Below are 5,417 nucleotides of genomic sequence, written 5' to 3'. Positions count from 1 at the left end.
ATTTTAAGAAGAATTTCCAGGGCCTTGATTCAAAGGTGTGAGTAATGTGTTTATTTTTGGTATCCTGGCAGAGGGAAGTAGTCCTTGGCCTAAGAGAGCTTCCTACTCTCTAAATTTATATCAAGGCTGCCTACTTTGCTTATTCCAAATATGATCTGGAAATTGTATTGGTGATCAGAGAGCAATTTAACTCAATCAATGCTTTTGCTACTAGGAACTGCATAAGGTAGTGTGGAGAAGAATAGGAAGATGAATGATCCTGTTGCAACAAACTGATAATATAGTTGAAGATATCAAGATATATAAAAAATAATTAGTCTCATTTGCTATAATCAAGATAAACATGAGAATATTGTCTACTGGTCACTAGTATACCGAGGTGAGGTCCTGAAGGCTACTTGAAAACAGGAGAAAGCCAGATGCTGGAGGCTCCCACCTGTATTCTACCTACACACAAAGCTGAGATCTGAAGATCGCGGTTTGAAGCCAGCCTAGGCAGAAAAGTTCCTGTGTCACTTGCATCTCCAATTAACCACTCAAAAAACTGGAAGTGGAGCTGTGGCTCAAAGTGGTAGAGCACTAGCCTTGAGCAAAAGAGCTCAGGGACACCTCCCAGGCGCTGAGTTCAAGCCCCATGACTCTCACACACACACACACACACACACAAGAGCAGGAGAAAGGTTATCTGAGAAATGCACATAGAATTTATTCATCTTGGAGCTGAAATCCGAACAATGCTTAGAAATGATCATGCTCTGCAAGTACAGCACACCATGGTGGAAGACTGCACTGCTAGGTAGTAGCCTGTTGAGGCTGGCTACTGACTTAATAATTAAGAGCCTAGAGCCTGGAATGGGGTTTAGGGTGGGTGAAGAGTGGAGGGGGGAAGGGAAGATTCTGTAACCAGATGGGGAATTTCTTTCAGATGAATTCATGTAAAGGTAACTCTTGCTTAGATCACCATGGCTTTTTTTTCTTTTTTGTGCCAATACTAGGTCTTGAACTCAGGACCTGGGCACTATCCCTTAGTTTTTTCACTCAAGGATGGTACCCTGTCGCTTGGCCCACAGCTGAAGGTCTGACTTTTTGGAAGTTAGTTGAGATAAGAATTTCACAGACTTTCTTGCCTGAGCTGGCTTTGAACTGTGATCTTCAGATCTCAGCCTTTTGAGTAGCTAAGATTATAGATGTGAGCCACCATCATCCAGCTTACCATGGGAAGAAACCAACTGGGATATACAAATAGCATCTCTGTCCTCACTGGTAAAACAAGGACGGATGAAACATGTCAGAACTACAATGTCTTCTCAAGCAAGTGGCCTTTAGGTCAACCATTCTCAACCAGCCATATAAGGCAATAGTAAGTGGTATTCAAATGAGTCATAGAGATCTCTGGTTGGTAGTTTGGTTTCCCCAAAAGGTAACCCATTAGGGCTTTTTCACTCTTTGCTGTGAAATCTTTTACTTTCCTTACCTCTCACTTAATTCTGTTAAGAATATGTAGACTTAGTTCTCTAAAACTGAACCGATCTTTCCACTAATCCTTCCAAGTTAGAAAAAAGAAAACCACAAGTTTAGTCGAATTCTGTGATTTAGTCATTTTGATATTTTCTCTCTTAATCTTTATCTCTCCTCCCCCTGGCTTCATTGCAAGATGGTGTCTTGTTGACGTAACCTTGTAGCTCTGGATGGAGAGGAGTCCTTGAAGTCATACTGTGAGTTCTGATATCAGTTGCCCATGTGGTGGTGTCTGTTCAGTCTGAATACACTCAAGGCTAAAGCCATTGTGTGCTGTGATTTGTGTTCTTGCCTCTCGGGCTTGGTCAGGCTTCCATGGTCTCCCTGGCTAGCTGGACCTCCTTCCTGTCCTGTGGAAGCTCCTTGAGATCTGCTTGTGACTTGCATTTGGCCCTGATCTGAGAAACCTCCTCCCTAGGTAACTTCTTCCTCCTCCAGTACTTTCTCTTACAAACTTTACTAGGCCAATGCTGTATTTGAATCCCACCCTGGCCTCTTCCTTCAAACAAAAGTCCCCAGTCTACTTGGCTACCTCTAAGCCCCTCTATCTTCTTCACCTATTCAACAAATATTTACTGGCTACCTACTTTCCTAGGTGGTGATGACATAATGGTGAAAAGACAGAAAGTGTCTCTGTCCCCATGTAGCTTACAGAGTAGTGATGGGAGGTGAGGGGGGACCTCTCATGACAAAGAGGGCAGAAGTTAATAAGCATGTCACGATCTGAATATGTTCCCTGCACATTCATGTGTTAGAAACATAGTTCCCAAGTTCATGTGCTAATGGTTTTGGCAGTTGGGCCCTTGGGAGGGAATTAGTACCTTTATAGGAAGAGATAGGCTCACATGCTTTCTGTTTCCTGCCATGTGCTGCCTTGGGACTTTGCTAGCAAGAAGGCCATCCACCATGAAGTGATGGAACCAATACAGTATCATTTTCATTTATCTCTAGGTACTTTGTGTGTGTGTGTGTGTGTGTGTGTGTGTGTGTGTGTGTGTGTGCCAGTGAGCCCTGAACTCTGGGGCAGGGTGTTCTCCCTTAGGTTTTTTTTGTTCAAGGCTGATGCCATATTGGAACCATAGCTCCACTTTTGAGTTTTTGCTGGTTATTTGGAGATAAAAGTCTCATAGACTTTTCTGTCCAAGTTGGCTTTGAGCTACAATCCTCAGATCTCAACTTTTTGAGTAGTTGGGATTACAAGAGTGAGCCACTGGCGCCTGTCATCTGTAAGTACAATAAAAAAGTTTACTTTGTGATTTCTTCTTTGACATTCTGGTTGCTGGAGAGTTTGTTGTGTTATTTCCATCAATTTATGTGAATTTTTCAGTTCTTGTTTTTTTCTTTGTTATTGATTTCTAGCTTTATCTCATTGTGGTAGGAGAAGATCCTTTGCATGATATCTATCTTTTAAAATCTATCGAGACTTAATTTGTGGGCCTGATGTATGGTCAGTTCTGGAAATCGCCCATGTGCACTTGAGAACATTTATTTTGCTGTGGCTGTATGTGCCTGACAGATCTAGATAATTTACTGTGTGACTCATATCCTCTTCTTCCTTATTTTGGGCAGGCTGTTCTATCCATTATGGAGAGTAGAATATTGATGTCTTCAACTGTTATTGTAGCATTATCTATTGCTCTTTCAGTTCTTAATCCCCAGCTTTATTATAATACAATTGACTCAAAAATTGTTTCTCTGATATCCAATATGTTTATACACACACCTATAACACACACACGCACACACACTCACTCACACACACCTAGTCTACACATTTCCCTTTTCAATTTATCTATATCAGACAATGATTGCTATATCTTGCTTATTTCAAATACCAAATACTCAGATCACAACAGTGCAGATTCTGTTTTTCTTTCTTTCAGGTATGGAGTTTGAACTCAGGGCCTTGTATTTTGTAGGCAAACACTCTACCATTTAAGCCTTTGCTTGAGTCCTTCTGCTTTTAGTTTATTTTTCAGATAGTGCTGTGTACACTTGCCTGGGTGAGCCTCAGACCTAATCTTTCTACCCCTACTTCCTGAGTAGTTAGGATTATAAGCAGGAACCACCATATCTGGTGAGGGGATGGTGTGGTACTGTGTTTGAACTCAGGGCCTTGCACTTGTTAAAAAGAACTCTGTACCACTTGAGTCCCCCTTTATTTTTAAGATAGAGTCTTGCTAATTGCCCAGGCTGGCTTCAAACTGTGATCCTCCTAAATCTACTTTCTTAGTAGCTGAGATTGCAGTATGTACCATCACACTGAGACTTAGATATTTTTATGAGGTGGGGTTTTTATTGGTGTTGGATTCATTAAATTGGATTTAAGAGTAAGACTGTAGATTTTTAAATATTTGGAGCAATCGTTTTTCATATGGTTATACTAATTTGAATTTCTATTATTGTGTACAAGGGTGATCTTTCCACATCCATACCAGCACTTGTGGTTATTTATTTATTTATTTGTGTTTATTATTATTGGTTTTTTTGATACTAGCCATTTAAGTAGATATGAAAAATACCTCACTTTTGTTTAAGTGTACATTTCCTTGATGGCTAATGTTGAACTTAAAAAGTGCATACTGTCAGGTTTTGTTTTTTTTTTCAGTACTAGGATTTAAACTCAGGGCTTCATGCTTGCTTGGTTTGCTTGGCTGGCTTTCTCAACTGGTACCTTACCACTTTAGCCACATCTCCAGTCTTACTTTTTGCTGTTTTTTGTTGTTGTTGTTGGCCATGGGTCTTGAACTCTGGGCTTGGGTGCTGTCCCTCAGCTCTTCAGCTCAAGCTAGCGCTCTACCACTTGAGCCACAGCACCACTTCTGCTTTTCTGGTGGTTTATTGGAGATAAAAGTCTCACAGACTTTCCTGTTGGCTTTGAACCACGATCCTCAGAACTCAGCCTCCTGAGTAGCTAGTATTACTAGTGGCATGAGTCACTAGTGCCTGGCTTTGCTGGTTATTTTGGAGACAGAGTCTCATAGACTTTTCTGCACAGGCTGGTTTCGAACCATAATCCTTTGGATCTGGCCTTCTTAGTAGCTAGGATTATGGGCATGGCCTACTGGTACCTAGCTTGCTGTTAATCTTTTTATCTTCTTTTGAGAAATGACCATTTAGGTCATCTGTCCATTTATCTTTTGTTGTTGTTGTTGTTGGTCATGAGGCTTGAACTCTGGGGCTTGAACTCTGGACCTGGGCGTTGTCCCTGAGCTCTTCAGCTCAAGGCGAGCACTCTACCACTTGAGCCACAGTGCCACTTAATGATTTTCTGGTGGTTAATTGGAGATAAGAGTCTCACAGTCTTTCCAGCCCAGGCTGGCTTTGAACTGCAATACTCAGATCTCAGCCTCCTGATTAGCTAGGATTACAAGCGTGAGCCACCAGCACCCAGCCCATTTATAATTTATTTTGGATATTTAAGCCCTTGTACATATATGGTTTGCAGATATTTTCTCCCTTTCCATAGGATTTCTCTTTGTTGATTATGTCATTTGCTGTGTAAAACTTTTTCAATGAAAATGTTTTCACAGTTATTTGTTTTTCCTTGACATTTTAGTATTACATAGTTCCTCCTCTCCCCCAAAAACCCCAATACCCAGACAAAGATAGGTCAAAGAGGCTTTCCCCTGTTTTCTTCTAGTAGGTTTTCAATTTCAAGCCTTATATTTGAGCCTTTACTCCTTTTTTGAATTCCTTTCTGAATACAGTATAAGGTAATTTCATTCTTATGCACTGTTTTTCCAACATCATCAAAGACCAGCTGATCATAAATGCATGGATTTATTTCTGTGTTTTCTATTCTATTTTATTGTTTATGGCTGCTTTTTTTTCCTATCATTGTAGAGCTTGAACTTAAGGACTGGGTGCTGTCCCTGAACTCTTTTGCTCAAAGTTAG

Source organism: Dipodomys spectabilis, unplaced genomic scaffold (genome assembly GCF_019054845.1).
Source record: "Dipodomys spectabilis isolate Male_0828 unplaced genomic scaffold, ASM1905484v1 ptg000051l, whole genome shotgun sequence".
NCBI classification, from domain to species: Eukaryota; Metazoa; Chordata; class Mammalia; order Rodentia; family Heteromyidae; genus Dipodomys; species Dipodomys spectabilis.
Note: the sequence above shows the minus strand (reverse complement) of the source record.